At 39.7% G+C, this 21370-nt stretch overlaps 1 protein-coding gene across 1 annotated transcript in view; it reads right to left on the bottom strand.

Annotated features, from left to right (window-relative positions):
- The window catches only part of galnt9 (polypeptide N-acetylgalactosaminyltransferase 9), a 123251-nt gene extending 120988 nt beyond the window's left edge, over window positions 1–2263 (bottom strand). The window contains exon 1 of the mRNA XM_028034364.1: window positions 2140–2263. The gene's annotated coding sequence lies outside the window, so the exon portion shown is untranslated. The remainder of the gene's footprint in view (window positions 1–2139) is intronic.
- Window positions 2264–21370: the final 19107 nt, after the last annotated feature.

Here is a 21370-nt window from a genome sequence, read left to right on the forward strand (position 1 = left end):
TTTGATGTACAAACATTGCAGGTTTCAAGGTAAGCAAGCATCTCTACTGACCTGTGTGGTACAGGAATTTACAATCAATCAGTCTGCTAATATTTCCTTTGCATGATGCATGCAGGAAAACTGCAATGCGTATCCTACTCTTATACAAGAAATTGACACCAACCAAGAAGTATGCTTGTTCTGCAAAGCGAGCGTATGAATTTTTAAGGCTTGTTAAAAAGCGTCACCTTGTTTATGCACAAAACAAGCATCGATTGTCAGATTCATTTAGAGTAACCGACCGAAGAGAATCCGTGCGAAAGCCAGACTCATACCTCATGCTACCAAGGGACAAGAAATCAACACCAACACAAGCAGCGAGACATGCCATCAGCAGAAGTACAAAGGTCTGGCACAAACCTAGAGACATATACACTGTGGAGGAAAGTTATGCATGACTAACAGGTCAGGTTATTTGGTACCAGATGGAATTGGGAGGCAGAAACAACAGGAAGTAACACTACATAATCTTGGAAGTAGGATTTTCCAACGTGAAAACCAGGAGGTCTACAATCGCCCCAGTGGTTGACAGTTTGTATCTAATTAAACTGTTGGTACACTTAATGCTGAATAACCTCAGGTTTGTCTTCTCAAACCCTGAGACGGTCATAGGAGATCACCATTCACACTGACCCAGGTCCTGGTTCCGCTGCAGGTTTCTTCCTGTTACATATGAGTTTTTTTCTCCCACAGTCGCCACATGCACGATCGGTATGACGGATTGCTACAAAGACAACAAAGCTACATGCTCCTCCAGAAAACATGACCAATTAGAAGAATAAATTAAACTTGACTTCAAGCCTAGGATCTATTGGAATGCACATATGATTGGATTGATTCAACATTTTTTGTAAAGTGCTTTGAGATGATGTGATGTGACACTGTATAAATAAACTGAACTGAATTAAATGCAGAAGACTGGATAGTTCTTGCCAGCAGGGTTAAAAATAGCTCATAGGATGGAAAGAATACCATAATACAGGTTATCAGGTGATTCTTTCTTTTGCTTTAGCTTTCGTACGACATATACAATATTAAACATCTAATCAAACCTTTATTTTTTTCTATAGTCAGTCCATTTGTAGGCAACTTAAGATTTTTTTGGCCTGTATTGACAGTCACTAGACAGGAAATGGGCAGACAGAGAAAAGAGGAAGGCATGCAGCAAAGGTCTCAAGGTCATATGAGGCGCCTGCTCTACCACTTAATATTTATTCTAGGTTCTAACAATAAAATGAAATAATTTTTTAAAACCCTGTCAAGCCTCAACGTTTCCTGTAAGATTGCTGAATGTTTAAAAAAAAAGACATTTTGATATTGATTGTGATTAACCCAAAATTGTCCTTGTCTTCCATGAACGTAATTCACTTACCACTTTTAATCAGCATTTGTATCTTGATGTACATCAGGATTATTCAAACAAAGACTCAGGATGTTCTCTGCTCCTTTAAAAAAAAGCACTGGGCTTCTTTCTGGGTAAACAATTGCTTCGATAAACTTTCTAGAACTATTTAAAGTGGGTGATATGCTAGAGATGGTAAGATGACCAAAAAGGACATTATGTACTGGGACAAAATGACACGTACAAAGATTTGTTGAGTGGGAACAGACTTACAGATATCACCAAGAAACCACCTAAACAATTCATCTCATGGACTGTGTAAAGTGCAATATCCCCTCAAGAGGAACATAGATTAAGAGCTGTGACTCAATCGCCATATTTAACACACACACAGAACACATCTGTCTAAACTGCACAAACACAGAGCAGAGGACGGATCTTCAGCTGTGGATAGTTGTATCGGAAGGGTTGATGTTCATGAATAGGTTCAAAAGCAATCTAGACAACATCGGGGAGTTGCTGTCTAGGTCATTTCAAAGCTGGAGTCTGAGAATCAGGAAAAAGTATGAGTTTTGAGCAGTCAAGAGGTTTATGGTGTTCTTTGGCAAGTCAAACAATCCAGAGGAAGAAAACAGGTGATCGAGAAAGATCCTGCGTTAACATGGCCTTCTTATGGATAGAGGGGAATTTGCTTCGCACGATATGCATTTAATAAACTCCTGCCATTTCTAACTAACCTCGCATCAATTCATACTCACCTTGACTTCAGTAAATAATATCCATCAGCAGGACGTCACGAGATGTGATGGTTGGTGTTGGACTCGGATGCAGACACTGTTTGAGGCATGATGTGAAATGTCAAGGACTGTGATGAGTCAACAGCATCAGCAGACAGTTCAAGTACTTCCTGGTGGATTTGATTTTCCTACGTCTTGATTTTCTTTCTCTTCTTTCCTTTTTTATGGCGGATGGAAAGCAACGTTTAGATGTGCATTACCACCATCTACTGGAATGGAGTCATATTGGTTTTCTGCCACCTTAAAAACCAGAATCTTACTGGTTCTACACTCACCCCCCCCCCCCCCCCCCCCCCCACACACACACACCCGCAAACAAAAAACAAAACAAAAACAGGACTGAGATTACTCTAACTTACAAACTCATCTACACGACAAAATGGCCTGCAAAAAAAACAAACACTAAATACAGCACAACTCAAAAGGCTACGCTAAAGAGAATAAACGAAATTTACAAAAGGAAAGAAAACCCTCCATTTGGTTGTACCTGGTGATGAAATCGATCATAAACCAGTATAAACAGGAAGTGCTGGGTAGGCCCCTCCCATACCTCTGTTCAATTGTGGGTTTAATCAAAGAAACAAACAGAATATGTCAGAAATTTCCCTCAACAGAAGAAAAATTCAAATTTGCTGATGGTTCTGTAGTGTTGGCTGTATTTACATTGGATGCGATGCGGGACGTAGTGCTACCACAAACAAACTCGGGTTAGCATGTGAGGCGAAGTTAATACTGCAATGTTACAATAAGGCGTTGTGGCCAATATTGGGAAGATTAAATTAAGGCACAAAGTGGTAAATAAGTACAATTTTGGTCACTTTATCTCACATGATAATAGCAAAAGACTTTTTAATGAAAATAAATGCAAAATGGTGAGGAGGACAAGGAACCAAGGAGTAGGCAGGGAACCCAGAAACAAGCAGGAGAATCCGGCAGTGTGTGACAGAAAATGGGGAGCCAGTTGATGGGAGCGTGATTACTTGACAAAAACAAGGGAGGCACACTGAGGGAAGGAGACTAATGAGCATGAAAGGAGCTGAGGAGAGAACAATAACCAAATAAAAAAAAACGATCTAAGGAAGAGCAAGAATCAACTAACCTGAACACAACAATGCAAACTAAAAGATATGATCTAAAGTGAGCATGAATAAAAGTACAAACAGAGAATCTAGCCTGGTAAAAACCAGCCACTTGTTCTACGTTTTGCTTTGTACAGAGGGTCTGGGACCTCATTTTTTAAGAATATGTTTTTGGTTCTTCTGGTGTTTATTCAACAGGGAATTGACAGAAAAGAGGTCTGTGAGAGAGGGGGAAGAAATGCGACAAAGGTAAATGAGGCAGGAATCAAACTCGTGACTCCCAGGTCGAGGACCGAAGCTGCCGCTCTTGGCTTATGTGCTCTAGCCCTGTGTGACCGGTGCACTGGAGTTTAAAATCTTCCCCCAATCCCTAACTGTTATCTGTGAGATATGTTAGTTCACGTTAATTCAATCTTTGGAAGCGTGGTCAACACAGACCGCATGGCTTCGTTCACTTCCTCCACTGTCGTTGTTTTGGACTACAATTCTAAAACAGCGCAGAGAATTGACGTCACAACTTGTCCTTCTGTTTGTTGATTGGCCTGCTGGAAATTCTACCGGACAAATCCAGGTCAATGGGAGGAAGCCCAGACGGACCAGTGAAGGGATATTAGAATCAAGCTGAATGGTGTAGGAAGGCAATGGCCAGGCTAAGAAAAACCCAAAACAACCGTAGATTATGACACATTATCTTACTTTAGTTTAATATTTCACAATATAGCCCAGTGAAGACTGAACAAAAAATTTTAATATGCTGAAAGCAGAAGCATGCAGAAAAAAATAAGCGATTTTATTATAGTATGTGGTTATATATATATAGCTACCAAAAGAGATGAACTGATAGGCCATTGTTTAGACATGTTGAGTTCTTTGCCATACATAAAAAATGTTTAAATGATTTTCTGTCTGTTTTTAAGTTAAAAATACATGTCTATCCAACCCTTAATGAGTACGCCAGTGTCCCGTTCCTTTCATATGTTCATAAAAGCATTCAGATGTCTGCCTTTTCTCAGTGAAATCTTGATGCTTAAGGGTTTTCATCCCCTGGCGGTCGTGTTTATGCCTCCATTATTTTCAGCCTTTTCTCACTTCACACTCCTGCGTGAACCTTTGAACACCAGAAACAATCAACTGAGAGTCAAAACGGCCTCTTGCATTCATATTTCTCACGCATTGCTGTAATGCGATGGAAGCTGAGTAGCAACACTTAGATCTGAGGGGAAAAGAAAAAACAAACAAACAGAAGCACAATAAATTATGCAAGTCTCACAGTAAACAAAAGGTTGTTAAAAATACAAATCGTGTTTCCCAAAGAGGGAGAGAAAATGTCCTCCGTTTGTATTCCGAGTGCCTAATAAGCCAAATGTTTCTGCAAAACAATCTCATTCACCACAAACTGCACCAAGGTCAGTGTGACCACTGCACAAACAAGGAAAACAAGTGAGACGAGCGTGATGCGCCAGGAACACGGGTTCTGATTAAACGCAGCAAATAACGCTTGTTTTCTTCTCGGTCGGCCGGGGAGCGGACCCTGCCGTCTCCGTGTCGGCGTAAAGCAGGCGCACCAGGACACTTGTTGGCCGCTAATGCAGTGCTGCCCGCCTGGCCGCCTCGGCTAAGTTCATGCATTATCACTTTGACCCTGAGGCTAACAGCGAAGCCCCAGTTCTGTCTGCCTTAACTTAGCTCATTCACATTCCACCTCCAGCTACTTCTCCCCACTGCTGTGCTGCTGTGGGAGATGTTGATTTGCCTAATGCCTTAACTAAATTAGAATGATAACCCCGAGGAAAGGAATGTGTGGCTGCGGGCAAGCGCATTCCAGCGTTTTCAGGGATGTGTTTTCATTTTTTAAAACTTTTTTATTTTTTGCACAGCGGAGACGAGCCAACGCTCCAGATGGCAGCAGTGTGTTTATTAAAGCCAGGGCCTCATTAACACACAGTGTGCTCTTTAAACCTGTGCAGAGGAGTCCGGCTGTATCTAAGATACCGTACTTCACTAAAGTATCCATGCCCCTCGAATCTTTGTGAGGTACTTTCACATTAAATTTTCACATTAACGTCCCACATATACAAAGCAGTAAACAATTGTAAGGTGGGAGGTAGCGTTCACATGGTTTCCATATTTTTAAATAATAATAATTGAAAAAAAAGTCACAAAAGTGAAGTGTGCATTTGCATCCAGCAAGGCTATTACACTTAACTCAAACGAAATGACGAAAACTGAGCTTGAGCAAACATTTTTTGTTAACTGAAATAAATAAAAACGATTATTAATGGGGAGGGGGTTGGGGAGTATAACTAGCTGGAACTATATCTGGCTTTTATAAAACTAAAACTGAATACTGAAATTATAGATATTATATCTATGACTCCCACAATAGCCAGAATTGTGTTGTTCTCAATTAAAAGTTGCTAGTAGATGTGAGTTTCTTTGTAGTTTTTAACTGGACCTTACTTTAATCTAATACAAACTTCATTGCTGACCTGTCTGCTCCATGGTCCACTTCAAGTTATCTGTTGTCTAATGTTCTCCAACAAACATCCGAAGCGTTGGCAGAACAAGTGCATTTATTCTGAAGTGAAATTACACGCGAAGGCCTCCTGAACACAACTGATTGCAGCAGAGCTTTTCATACTGCATCAGAATGAAAAGGTGTTGCATATAAATGCATAACTTTAGGAGTTTACACAGACATAAAAAGCTCAATAAAATACGTTGAAGGCTGCTTTAGTAACAAAATTGTGGAAGATTCAAGGAAACTAACAGCTTTTGCCACGCACAATACAACAACCAGCAAAGCTTTAAATTGCTTTGCTGGTTGTTGTATTGTGCAGTGAAAAACCAACAAAGTGTGCATAGTTGTTTGTTTTTTTTAACTCAAAGTATGCCAAGGTGATTGTTGACCCTTTAAATAACTGAGACACTGAGAGAGAATAAAAGCATTCATTGTCTCTGTATGTTAGCAAGTGAACAGTGACAGCACTGCAAAAATAACACACACACATACACACACACACGAGATCTCAGCTAGAAACTACTAACATCAAAATATCAAAATGTCAGGATTAATGACTTGGTTTTTCAATATGTACGCGAGCCTGGACTCTCAGAAAGTTCGCTGTATTAGAGCTGGAGCTCTCCAGATGACGGCAAATGCTTCCTGATTTATAGCAGAAGCAATTATGTCATGCCAGTGTACCAGTGCTAGATGGGCAAATCGGTGCAGGTAATTAGAAAGAATAATGAAACAGGGAGTCGGGGGAATGAATTCCTGCCTCAAAAAAAAAAACTAATCAAAGATAAATGGCCCGTCCATATTACCCAGTCATTAGGTCGGAGAGATGATTGTTTTAAGTCCCAGAGTGCAGCAGCCATGGACTGTTTTTCAAACAAAATCTATTGCTGTGCTGACACCGCCAACTTGTTTGCAGACTGATTGATATTTCATAACATGTAAACATTCCCTCGGTGAATAAACTCAGCTGCAGGCTGAAACAATGGGGGGTATTATAGTCAGAAAGACGGTTATTGATGGACTGACAAAAGAATTCAGCTACCATCATGAAACGCGTTCAGATTCAAAATCAGCTAGGCATTTTGGTTTATTCATTTAATACAAAGAAATGCAACCAGAGCTATTTACTGGAGTAGTTTAGATATTATGTGAAGGTTTTTATCAGTTGTAGTTCCCGGACTGTCAGTGGAAAAGTCTCGAGAATTTGTCGAAAAGTGAAACAGTCTTTGGATCAGTGGAAAGTTTAACAGCGAGTCAGATCAGGAGTTCACCTTACCACGACTATAGTTTTTCTATTGAAACTGTAAAAACAACATTATTGCTAAATGGGCAGTTTCATGTTTGGCTGATTGACAATGTCAAAATGTTTTTGAGATTTTAGGATCACAGACGACATGACCGTTTACCGACACATCCCCGGTTACTTTCTATGTAGTTTGCAACATCTCAGTAAATGTGAGATTTTTTCTAGCTTGCTATCAGACAACCAGGTTTTGATTGGTATAAAAATCTGTAACTCGATTCCAAGACCAAGAAAATGGCTTCATACCATTTGTGATACACCAAAAATCTTTTTGGGTTCTTTCTAATGAAGTTCATAAAAATACGAACAACTACAGTGTGACGGTTTTTACTGTACTGATTAGGACAAAACTCAAAACTATATCAATGATTTGATCCTCACAAAAATCATCATGCCGCCTCCCACAAGGTGCCGCCCTGGGCGGATGCCCATATCAGAAACCGCCAATGTATATGCGTCTCTATTTTTGTACCAATCTGTTCCTGTAGTAGGACAGAGTCATTAGCTTTTCCATTACAAATATGTTCAAAACTGTTGATATTCAGCAAGTGTCGAAAAAGCACAATTTTGCAATTACAGTGTTTCCATTAAAAAAGATAAAATCTCGTGAACAAGTTCGTTCACACAGTAAGTCAATAAACAACATGGTGCGTCGTCATTCCATTACCTGTTCCTGTTCTCTTATTCATCTTTTTTTAAATATTCATTTGCCATCTTATTAAAGCTGTGCAATTTTTAACTAAACTTGTTCTCTCGCACAATATTGCCGATTCATTTAAAAAGGGAAGCACTTTTTTAACTTGTCTCAATTCATTGCACATTTTACGTGGCTTGCGGTCCAAACTTTAAAAGTAGCTTTCTTGTTGGAGCTGCATATTGAGGATGACTTGCAGAAACTCCAGCTGGGGATAAACTACAAAGAAAAGGAAGATTAGGAGAGACTGCTGCACCCAAAGAATCACTGGAGAGCAAGTTGTAATTCTGACTAAACGTAGCATTTTATTTTACTCCGCTGTAAAGACACTGACTTTTTAAAGCATGTACATGAGTTTGATTTTATAAACTTTATTATGGTCAGACTGAATCTCAGTATAGGTGTAATGATTTTTCTTAAGTGACTCTGATTGGGACATCCGAATTATTCTGCCGTGTTACCTTCAATGTTTTGGTTTTGTAGGAGCAACATACATCCACTGGCAAGACGTTTAACATTTTTTGCACGTAGTATGTGTTTTTATTTATATTTTTCACCTTCTTTGGTCACGTATTGTGACCAAGAAATATGTTCAAGAGTTGAACATATTTCACTGACCACAGCAGCAGTGCAAGCCTTTTAACTTCTAAAGCCCCAGAATGACTGGTAGAGCAGAGAAGGAGAGCAGCGCAGTGGCCTCCTCCTTCCACCATCACCCTTCCCTTTTGTCCTGTCAAGTTGCTTTTGGTCCAGCAGCTTAAGTGCATTTGTCTTGTGCTGATTTAAAAGATTCTGTCTCCATCTACAGAAAATTGGAAGGGTTAACCTTTTGAATTCAGCTCAGAGCTTCCTCTAAAGTTTCCCTCCCTCACTCTCTCCCACTCATTCCCCATGGATGGGCTGATGCTTCAGAGGCTTGGTATATCCTAAGGCAATCAGGTAACAAGTTGTGTTTGTTTTATTTCTTTCTTCTTTTTTTTTTTAAAGCGCTGATTCTACTTGGTGTGAATTGGGCGAATACAAGAGAAAATATAGTTACAAGAAAAAGCGTTCAAGCTTTTTTTTTTTTTTACATAAACAACGTTCAACCTATCTGTTTTTAACAATATGTTAGAATCTCAATGTTTTTCCTTTACCTCTTTTAACTAGTCTTGTCTTGTTTAGTTCTAACAGGTTTATTTTTCCTCAGAGTGTCGGGAAAGGTTTGTTTTGCTCACCCGGTTTCCTTAATTGCACTTGCTGGTGAAGCGTTGGACAGGATGTCGCAAATTTAAAATCTCACACTGATCTTACTGATTATCCAGAAAGTAAATTGTTCAGTGTGCTTATCTGGTATTTTCTTCCACTGAGACAATTTTGATGCAAAGCGATGACGATTTTCTTTAGAAGTGATCATTTGAAACACAATAAGACATCTGGCCGCTTGCAAAAACAATTAGTCTCCCGATCCGACAGAGTGATTCTGGCTCTACTGGTTCATAGCGCCACCTGTGCTCATGACATTGCTATAGGTTAGCTAGCAATATTATGTGATCACAAAAAATGCAGTAGAAATTGTTTTATGTTAAAAAAGTGAACATTTCAGACAATACTGACTCTTAACACACATAATTATTGATTGTTAAACTTTCTAAACACAAACGCTGATAAGTTGGGAAAAACAAAATTTACATTCAGGTACATTCAGAGATAACAATACATTATGTCTTAAGATAGCTCACCTCAGTAATTTAGGGTAATCTCACATCTACATTTACAGCTGGTGCCATTTAATTTAGCCCATGACAGGATAAATTTCTACCTGTACCACCTCACCATCAATTCATTTTTGTTTCTTTAAAGTGGGGCTGTATTGATATATCTGATATTTAGCCAAGTTTATTTACTACGTGTGTATTTTTTTTTCACAGAAGTTCACATTGAACATCCAGAACAGCTCGTATTTGAATATTCCATCTTGTAATATTAAAAGCTTAACTTATTCCGTACAAACACGGTGATCCGTGGAAACGTTTTACGGCAATAAAAGATTGCACAGTGTTTGTCTTTATTTAGTCCAGAAAAATATTGTTTAACCTAGACAAAGAGCTTGAACATCAGTGTTAGTTCGCCCATTTAATCAACTCCATCAGCCTTTCAATCAAATTTGGTCGTCTCTTAATGTCCTTATGAAATTCTTTTCGACTTTTAATTGTCAAACACAATTTTATGTTGTTTAAGTTGCATTCACACCAGCCCTTTTTTAGTTCGATTTCATCAAACTATTTTGTTTTCCTAAAAGGTCTGGTTCGCTTGGAGAAGTTTGAACTCTGGTCCGCCCAGAGTTCACTTCGTCTGAAGTGAACTCTGGATGCACATGTGGGTCCAAGCATACAAGAGACCGCTCCAAAAGCAGGAAGTGGACTGCACAGTATTTCGGGTAGGAGCAACCAGAACAAATGCGCAACTCTGGTGCTAGAGGGAGACATAGCTTGTAGTCTTTTACCAAGGACAAAAGAGAAATTCTACAACCGCTAAAATATGACTCTACTCCGTTTTTGTTTACATTTGTGAAGAAGGAAATCACGCTCAATGTCTTCTTCAGAGGATCTCATGGAGTTTCCTTCAATATTCTTTGAAAAACCTGTTCACCCTCTCACCTGTGGTCGAAGGGTTTGTTTTGTTTGACACAGTGCAGTGTGAAAGCGAACTGCACTAACCGAGAACGTAACAAATATTAATTACGTTGGTAATTAACGGAATCAAGTCTTCTGGAAGGTCAGGTGTGAAAACCCCCTCAGAGACAAGGATAAATTCCTGCATTTGTTTTAGGAAAATTGACCGACGGTCAGACCCAGGCCAGGAGGATCAATGATCACTTGTCGCACATCAGATTCTGGCCTCGCTTTCATTATGCTTGGTCATGATTGGCAATCTCGTTACGCTGCAAAAGTATCAATGGCAAATCCCAGCCGGAAGCACATGGAATCAGCTCTGCGTATTATGTTATGTTGGAGCGATGTCAAAGACTTCTCCACATTGACGGTTCTAATCTCAGATGATTAAAATACGTGGGTCCTTGATTTTCTGCAGCATGAGCATATTAGTTTCCCTGAAACTCGGGGTCTCTAAACGGGTCCCAAAAGGGAAGGGAGGGCCAAAGAGCCTCTGTTGGACAAAGAGTAACCCGTAACCTCTTTTACTCTATCTTTTTCCGTTGTTCTGCCTTCTAATCAGCCATCAGGGATTGTGAGAGTCTTCATTTGTGTGTCGTTTTTTTTTTTTTAGCAGAGAACAGCAGTGACCCACAATCCCGTGCAACCTCTTCGACCTCGGCCGCTGCAGTCCCCCGTGGCTCTCTCTCACACACCTTAACTACTGTTCATCCTCACACAATCCTTCCTCCTCCTCCTCCTCACTACACCTCCCACATAACCTCTTCACTGGCGGAGCCACGTAATTATTTTCTCTGGGAGACATGCTGCTGGTGTTCGTCTCTATCTTTAATTACGATCATGCAAGAGGGAGCTTCAACAGGAGGGGCGAGATAGTCTTTGATGTTGTCTTGCTTCTGGCCCTCCAGTTTTTTTCTTTTTCATGTCCAGGCAAATGGCAGTACGGTTATTTCTGGAGCCCATTCATTCACACCGGAGCGCCTCATATTCTCTGGCAGTGATGGACGGAGCGCCTTTGTCCACAGCAGATTGTGAAAGCTTGGATTCCACGCTGCCGGTTTTCAGGCAGTAGCACTGAGTTAACAAGGCCAGCATGTTATTCTGCACCAAAAGTAAATTCCAGTCCGGCCATCTGAGCGCTTTGATCCCCGCTGCCAGTGCCAGCAAGACTTTGTCTATTTTTTTTTCTTTTGTAAAGGAAACACTGTCAGCAGGGCTTTTTTTTTGTACGCAAACAGGAGTGTGGGTAAGCCTTTGCTGTAGGTTTTATGAAGCGCCCCTTGTTAGCACTGTGCATTTCAAAAGAATTATAATTAGGCATAAAACAGACAAAATTACATTCTATAAAATATTTAGCCTTTTCTTGGTGTGTATTCCGTGGGGCGATTCACTTTTGCAGCTATCAGGCAACCTGGGGGAAATAAAGTTTTATAGAGAGCAAATTTTAATATCATTTGCATTTGTGTGCAGGCACTAATTTGCACCTGAAAGCGCGTAAGCCTGTGAGTGTGTGTGAATGTCTGTGCAGACTGAATAGTGGCTAAGAACCTGCTGCTGTTAGTCGGCAATCAGAGCATTGGCTCAGATGTTGGCCACTGGCTCTTTTGGAAACGACGGGGAAGAACCCGTGCCATTTCAGACTGAGGAAGGGTCTGCTGTTTCCAAACGTGTGATTTTACCCTGAATTTATTCTGAGGTTATTTTGGTTTGATAAAAAATAAGGAGTAAGGTCTGTCCTTTTGTTCTCCATTGTTAACATAGTTAACAGAGAACCCACAGAGTTCCCAAACAGAACACTTCTGTTGTAGTTTGGTGCAGAACGTAGATTGCTGCTCTGACGTATACAACACAAATGTTCAGCATTGGTAAAGTTCTATCCGTTCCCACGTGTTCCCACGTTCCCACGTCTGTAAACAGAGTGCTGGACCAAATATTATTCATACAAATACATGTAGACCGCCTGGTTGGAATCACACAGGCACAGTGAGGACGAAACATGCAAAGCGTTTCTATTCAGAGTGACTTCCTACTAAAATATAATAGTGATGTAAACCACAAAATAACCTCTACAATATTTTATGCTTTTACTCAGTTACTTTGACTGAAAATGTTTCACATCTTTTGTTTTCAGGTTGCATTTTACATAATTGCTAACACACTCCATCCCACCTCCATTTCTCACCAGTCTCTGGGTAAATAACGACACAAAACAAATGTGACAACAAATGAAAGGTTCATAAACAACCCTTCATATTAACCGCTTTGATAGTTTTGAGACTGGAGGGATTTTTAGAACAGCACCAATCCTCTCCTGGTTCCCCTCTTTCTGGTCCTCTGGGATTAGCCATTAGCTTGTTAGCTATTAGCTAACTAATCCTCACATGAATAAGTAATATCCCACCTATTATAATTGAAATCCTGATGGGAAATAACTAAAATTGTTACCTATTAATTTAGCTTCACTGATTCTTTCTTTTGTAAAGAACACACATTACTTTTTAGATTTAATTACACTACCAGAAATCTAGCTAGCCATGAACGTGTCCATTTCTGAATATGAGCTCAAACTCACCCATTTGTTAGTCCTTGTTGCTGGGCCGAACGCCATGTCTCATGAGTGGGAAGTCAACAATAGACTAAAAAATAATCCTTCCTAATGACAATAACAGAAGCAGAAACGTGGAGCACATTTGCATAAACGAAAACAACCCCAAAAAACTGTGTTTGAACGAGAGATTGCCTGCTCCTGCCATTGCTCAGGCATGGCATCTTTTTTTTTCATGTGGAAGGGTAGGAAAGTCAATTGAAAGTTAATTCCAGTGTGTTTGATTAATGGGGGCTGGAGGAAGGCGCTCTAATCTGTTCAACTGTTTCATTTCGAGCGACACACACAAGTAATTATTCCCCCGCTTTCTCCCAGAGTAAATGTTTTTGTTGCGGGTTGCCGTCGTCTGACAACAGCTGTCTTTCTGTAGGTGCTGGAGGTGTCGTCTGTGTTTTTTGTTGTTGTTGTTGTTGGCTTTTTTGTTAACAGATATACAGTTTTGGCAATTCTGGAGAACAAGAAAAAGTACAAAAATGAAAGAGAAAGGCAGAATGATTTTAGTCAGTTGATGCTGCAGGTGATGCTGGAGCTTCGCTCTTCAGAAGGTAACGACAGAGCAGCAAGAAAAATAGACGGAGAGGTGAAAACATTCTGCTCAGCCGACTTGTGCAGTACAGCGCCTTGCCTTTGTTCTTTCTTCACCTTCCAGCCACAAAGTTAAATATGCCTCATATGGATTTGATGTGATGCATAATTGTGAAGTTGGAAGAAGATACAGCACATCTAACCATTTTCTATTCCTTCTTTATCTTAGGGCCAGAGTTGCCTGTCTCGAGTTCTCATTGGGCGAGAGGCAACGGCACGCCGTGGACACACGTCACCAGTTCATCACGAGGCAACGCAGAAACAAAACGGACAGAAAACCATCCATGCGCCCTCGAACCTAACCTGAACTGGTTGTTGGACGAAGCCGATGTACAAACATAGAAAAAACCAGACATACTTTTGAAAATGTTTACAAATCAACTTTGCAAAATTGGAACATATTTGATGCGTATTGATGATGGCACTCGTCAAAATGTAACGTTTGCCACTGGTTTCTCAGTATGTTGTTGACTGTATGTTGTTTTTATGACTTCTTATTCTTCTTTCTGATGTAAAGCACTTTGAACTGCCTTGTAGCTTAAACGTGCCACACAAATAAACTTTGAAATATCTGAAAATGGTGGTGGTTGTTCATTATTAGCTGAATCATTGCGTGTTAAGATTCTTGTGCGACGCATGAGCTCATGAAAAAGACTTCTGAAGGAGTTTAGTTCCTCTGTCCTCAACATTACAATTAAAAAGAATTGTTTCTTCGTCTCTCATGGCTCCTAGTGAAAGAAGACGTGTGCTTGCTGTCTGCTGTCTGTTCTGTAACCAAGTACATTATCAAACTATGTGAATGGAATGAAACTCTCCCTGTAAAACTGTAAGCTGTGTTCTGCTCGAGGCTCTTTCTCCTGACTGTAATCAGTGAGCAGAGACTTCGAACGCTGCACAGCCTTCGAATAAATACTGATTAAGAATATTTTCTTTCTCTGGTTCTTGAAACAGTTTCCCCCTCCGTGTTTGTTAAAGGAAAATTTCCACAACACATCTGATCTTACTTTAAACTTCTTCAAAACCGTCTGTTTTGTTCCCGGCTCCCAGATGTTCTCCAGCGAGCCTCTGGAGAACATCTGAGGCCTTTACAGAGTTACTAAAATTTCTGCTGACGTTGGGATTATTTGGGGGGATCAGAGTAAAGTGGGATGAATGGCAAAAGAAGTCTGTGACCGTAAGGTGACAAAACGTCACCAACGTTCTGAGATTTTGCTCGGTTGCGCTTGCATCATGTGGCAAAGGTCTGAAATAACGAAAATGAAGACGTTTACAGTCAATGCGACAGATGTGCCTTCAGTGCAAATGTGCATTTTGTCCAGTTCAACTCACAAACAAAACATTCTTTTTTGTTGTTGTTGTTTTCTTTAATCTGTTTTCTGGTCTTGTCTGGGTCCTTGCGCTTTATGTTTTTCAGCCCAGTTCCCTGCTGCACAGAGCAAAGTTCTGTGCAGCAAATTTCCAGTGCATGCAAAGAGCTCTGCACACAAACAGACAGTGCTCACGTGGAGCACGGCATAAACAGAATTTAACCTAATTTCAGTTTAACCACATTAATGGTTTTAAATTTTTCATAAAACTCATTGGATTTCATTTAATTTGAAAAACATCTCTCTAAAGATTTTTTTACCACCCACCTCACCCATACGCTCCCTTTCCTTCTCACTGCTAACCTTACTGTCTCTTTCCATTAAGCCTCCTCCCTGCTTGAGTGGCCAGACCGGGCTTTAATAGAAACTGTGAGCATAAATGATTTAATATCCCTGACTGAATAGGGTTTTCATTTCACCACAGACATTAGGGAAATTCATTTAGCATTGGGCCAAAAAAAAGAAAAAAATCGTGCGGCACCATCAACAATGTTACAAGATATTTATGGTTTTCCACTAATTTCATTTCCTTGACTTGTTCCCCCTCCGAGTCCTCCCCTGCATGGTGTGGCGATAACACCCTCGCCGCAGTCCATCACGGCGGGCACGCCAAAAAAAAAAAAAAAAACACATCAAAACACATTCATAACATGCTTACTCTTCCATAATAAAGCAATATGAGTCAGTGTGATGCACGGCGGAAACATGACAAGTGGATTTCATTAGCCGCTCGGCCCATATTTTATGCACATCCGGCTCTTCACCTCTTCCCCCCCCCTCCATTTCCTCTGCTCTCATTATCACATTGTGCACGTTCAGAAAAGGAAAATGTGGAGAAACAACAGATAACCTCCGTGGCGTGAGGGATGGACCGTTGCTCCTGCACTGCTTCATCTCTGCGGAGGCAAGCAGGATGCATGGAGGGTAATTGTCTTCTGTTACCACTGTGAGCAAACACAATGCTTTCAAAGCAGCAGCCGCAGTAAATAAAGCAGAAGAAATGCCACTTAACTTGCGATACTTTCCCTTCAGCAGATGTTCAGTTTATCTCAGCTTGAATGGCTTTGTTAGAATTAAATTACCTTCAAATGTTTCTCCTCAATTAAAGTTTGATTAATTTCGACGCACAGCTCAATAGGTAGGAGGCGTACCATGGGGAGATAACCGCTTTCAGAAATAATAACACCTTATCTTACACTGATTGTTCCTATATATATATTTATATAAATATCTAATATATATATATATATCATTAGGCATCACGAAGAAGCAGAGGTGGGACCAGCAGGGTGGAAGCCTGCAGAGTGATTGGCCAAATTTGGGGCCCTTCCACCAATACAAACGCTCCACCAAAACACAAAAAATTGGGATTTATCTCTGCTTGTTACGATCAGCTCCTCTCTGCGTGAGGCACGGAAACCGATGCGGAGCCGCCGTTTCTTCAAAAACAACTACAAGTGATGAAAGGATTAGAAAGCTAAAAAGAGATCCACGAAAACCAAAGTGATGCAAAATGGTTTCAACGTGATGCAAAAAAAAAAAAGGAAAACCACACAGGGAAACATCAAAAGAAAGTCAAATAATGATAGAAAAAAAAAGATCCCTCTAAAACCTTTGAAATCTTGACAAATGACTCACAGGTGGTAAAAATCAAGAATATCTGAGTTTTATCACTTCCTGGCTGAACCAGGATACAGACTTAATCCAACATTTTGTTCATTCTGCTTTTTTTGTTTTTTTTTTTTTGTTTGTGGTTCCAATAAGAAATTCAGGTAACACTTTTATATAAGGGGGAGTATGCATTTTCCAGGGACATAGTACCATTTCATAACACAATAAAGTAACTGCGTTTACTTCAGTTGTTAAAAAAATGCTAAGTTTAATGAAACATGACTTAAAAGGAATTTGACACCTTGAAACCGGGGCTGTGTCCTTTTGAAAATCCCCGCTTTTCAGGAAGTCATCACAACATGGCTCCTCTATTAACCTCCTAACAAAGTTTAACCAGTGTTTTACTGAGAAGTAGCTCCTATAACAAGCTCGACAGATGCGTAATTACACCAAGTGTTGCTATTTGCTGCTGGCTAGTCTGAAGGGGGAGGGCCACTCTGCGAGGCAGTGCTAGGTCCAACCAGGCATCTCGCACAGCTGACTGGTTACCATGGGAGATTAAAGGATTTCTCAAACATTCGTGAAAGAATCAAAGCAACACTCCAGGTGCGTTTTTGATGAGGGAATGAAATTATAACATGATGTAAGGCTAAAAAAAAAAAAAAAGTCGATTATACATAACACTGTCCCTTTAAGCAGAAATTCTGCAAAGTCACCTCCCCTTTTTCTGTATTTTTTATGCTATGTAGGCAGACATAATTTAGCCAAGGCAGTGATGGGAAATGTGCAGAAAGGTAAAAGATTTTAGATTTTTTTCCCCCCATTGTCCTCGACCAATTTGTCATGTGTTGAGCATCACCTTGAGTCCCCCTTAAAGCTTTTGAGTTGTCCGATTAACAAAACCCAAATTTGTTATTTAAAAATCTTTTGTATTTTGCTAGTTGTCACCGTGGACCTCATCTATTAAATTAAAATGACATACAAATATTAATTTAAAAAGTTTCTACAGAGTTAAAACGAATGTTGCAAGAGACAGAAAGTTGGTCAGAAATGATTCGAAGGTGGATGGAGATAAATACAGCACAACCCTGGATAAAAATCTATTAGAGACTACCAAACAGCATACTCATGAGTCAACTTAATCCAGCCAAAGTACAGATAGAAATACAATTGGAAATTAATAGGAAACCTTGAAATTAGATGTTCATAGGCTATATTCATCCAGTCTGAAAAAACCTGAGCAATTTTCCAGAGACGGAAGATGTCAGTCTCTACATGGAGAAATAAAGGAGAGGCTTAACTCAAAGGAGTTAAGCCTCTGTGGTTAACCAAAATGTGGTTCACAAACATGTCTCTCATTTTTAAGATCTTATTTGTAAAAATTGTTTTTGTTTTTTTTTAAATTTCACAATTTTACACAATTTCTGGATGCTCTATCGCATCATACCCAGAAGAATCCTTAGAAATTCATTATTGTAATGAGACAATTAAAAAAAAGAAAAGAAAAAGGTCTGAACATTTTTGTAAGGTATTGTCTTGGAATCACGCCGTGTCGACTGCTCTAACTAAAAGAAGCTGTTCGGGCATCGCTGCGCCTCCCACACAAAGACTTCTGCTTTTTGTTGAATAGAATTTTAATTTTCCACATTGTCTTCTCTCAGAGGAAATTGTCAGAGCAAAGTGATTCAGAGAGGTATTGTATCTGCTACTAATCCTGATCGCCCACTCCACACCACAAGCTGCTGACTGTTACACCAAGCAACAAAGTCGGTGTCCTACATATTAATATTGAAATGCATTTTTTGAAATAATAATTTTTAAAAATCACTCAGAGAATAGCGAAAAACCCCCCAAAACTTTTCCTTTTTTGCCATTGTTTTCTTAATAATTTGCCCCGCGTATGTGCATCATTTATAAGTCTAATGCATTTTTCATGTGTGGGATTTTGTTCTACTTTGTTCAAAACGCAAGTTGGAAATAGGATGGATGGAATGAAGCAAACCACGAAGAGTCCCTGCTGTCTTTACAGATATTTAGAAATGATATTTATTTTTGCTGTTGTTGCTTGTTCATGTATTTATTTACCAAAAAAAAAAAAAAACCCTGGGGAAAAAAAGCGCTCTCTCTATGGAGGATGTTGAATTTGAGCCTGTTAAGTTGTTTGTTTCAAACGCCACTGACTCGGGTGAGACCAAACCCCAACAACATCTGCCTGTGTCCTATCTGTCCCACAGGCCCCCAAACCTCCAGCAGTCAACAAGGTACCCATTGAAACGGCAGTGGGAAGGCCTCTCAAGCTGATTGAGTAAAGCTCATTATCCTCAGCCGTCACAATGAATCCATTTCATCAGCGCCACAGCTCTCTACATCAACTGTCGCAACTCATCTCGTCCAATTGGATTTCACACAAGCCCTTTGTGAAGGCTGACAACCTTGATGTGGCGCCGTCTCTTTTAAGCAGATTAACTTACAGTCTGGTGAAACCCGGCATGCATACCTTGGTCAACGTGGCGATTAGATGACTATATAACGTAATGACACGTTGTAAGTACGTGTAAGGGTTGATGTAAGAGTTCCACTTTTAGAAGAAAAACATTCGTTTGCAGTTATAAACCTATAGTAGCCAAAAAGGGAAAGTACAAGACTGGGTGTCTATCCAGTGATGTTTTTACACACAGATAAGTCCCCGGTTTCACTTCTTCCCTGAGGGCGCCTCAGAGCAAGAAAACACCCACATCTGACAGTTTATACACGTCCGTTGTGTGTTCCTATCTGCTGGTAAAATATGATATCAGTTGCTTAAGCTAGATTATCAGAAATGGACAGCTGCTGGTTTCTGATAGAATCCCTGTAAGATAAAGGTGAAAGCTCGCCACGCTGGAATGTTGAGAAAACACCTTTTAAATATGAGTAAATAAAAAGGTAATTTATGAACATCATGCCCTGCCACATCTTTGATGGGCTCTTGCTCCATGTAGTCTGTGTGTGTGTTTGGGTTCAAGGGAGAGGAATTCACAATGTTCTGCTGCATCACTACTGGGTTACTTTTTTGTGACGTTACCATCTCATTTAATCTTTTTTCAGTTGATTACCCACAAATGAAAATGTCAGAGTGCTTCAAAATGATCAGATAATCATTCGTCCAATGAATCAGACGGTAGGTGAAGCCTTAATGTTCCCTTTTGAACATATTAGCAGTAAGCATCCCGAGGTGAGCTAATCATCTGGATAGAACAGTGCCATTGTTCAGTTGTTGTGACGTTTAAGTCAGTTGATTCTGCAGCATTGACACACCAGGCCAAGAACTCTGTTAGACTCGCTTGTATATGCATGCCATATTAAATATTATTTTACAGTGATGTGGGTGCAATTATTTCTTATGACATGTTTTTCCCCACCACTGAAACAGAAGAGAAACCAGATTTAAGTATACAGATGCCCACATATTGTGGACACATACACAGGACCTGTGCACACCGACATGGATATTTTGTAACCTGCAGATTGTTTTGCAATGTTTGCACTCAGTTTGAATTTTTGGTGAGAAAAGAAAAAAGAAAATCAAGCAAAACAAAGGACGCCGGATATCTGACAATTTTTCATACTGATTGTGCACATGCCAACTTTTGGTAATTGTGTCAGAATTGACAACTTTAAAATGATGAAGAATTGAATTGTTTATATTTTAAAGAAATATGCGACAATTGTTTATGGAACATTTTTAATCACTCCTATGAGAACTATATCTAGCTGCAGGTCAAGTTGTCAAGCCCTGTTGCTCTTCAGTCCCAGCTTTCTCAGTCTTTTTACACTTCATAAGTTCTTTTGCAGAAATTTAATCATGCGCTTGATGTGGAAAAATTACAATAAGGTCACACCTGCTAGTTGTATTGCTATATGTTTATTCTAAGTTCCTGTATATTCCAACCAAGATAAAGCTATTTGGGTTACATGTACAAGGTGGACATTGTTTTCCCCAGCTGCATGGGAACCAGTCTGTTTCCCATGCTTTGGATCCTTTATCCTTTTTGTATAAAACTCATGTGTTGTTTCTGCCTGGCAGAGCTTTTCATCCAGACTTGCTTCATTATTGATTGTCCTACAAGCTCTCGGAGTTGTGCACAATTCATGAATAAACCTGACTGAGTGGTTTTACCTGAACAGTGCTTGGAAATAGTTGTTGTTTTTTTCCACAACAAGCTTTACACCTAACCCTGGACATTTCCAGTGGCTGTAATCTTAAAAAGCAACTGCATTGTTAAGAATATATACTGTTTATTCTGGTATCTGCAGTCATGAACCAGTAAGTAACACAGGCAAGTTTTCCTGAGCACATGTGCCAGGGATATCATGTGTGAAGCAAAATTAAATTCAATAAAAAAAATTATTAATTGATCCCAAAAGGGAAATTAAATGCTGTTGCCACTCATTTAATTAAAGCGTTATTGCAGATGATGATGGCTGTAGGCAGGGAACATCTCCAATGGGTATCTGTTTAAACACAAATTTGAAGAATCCTATGATCGAAGAAAAGGTTTTTTTTTACGGCAGTCTCATGAAGAGGATTGTCAGGGTTTTCCTGAATTTTCTTGATTGTATTTAAAATCCTTTTTTTGCACCAAAATATCCAGAGTCATTATTAGACTGAGGGCAGCCAGACTAACTTATTTAGCTAAATTATTATATTTAGCTAGATAAAAAAAAATGAAAAAGAAAAAAAACTCAAAAAGGGCACTAGAGGCATCAAGGATAAAAGGGTCAGGGGCTAACCTG

This window comes from Xiphophorus couchianus, chromosome 12 (assembly GCF_001444195.1).
Source record: "Xiphophorus couchianus chromosome 12, X_couchianus-1.0, whole genome shotgun sequence".
Taxonomy (NCBI): Eukaryota; Metazoa; Chordata; class Actinopteri; order Cyprinodontiformes; family Poeciliidae; genus Xiphophorus; species Xiphophorus couchianus.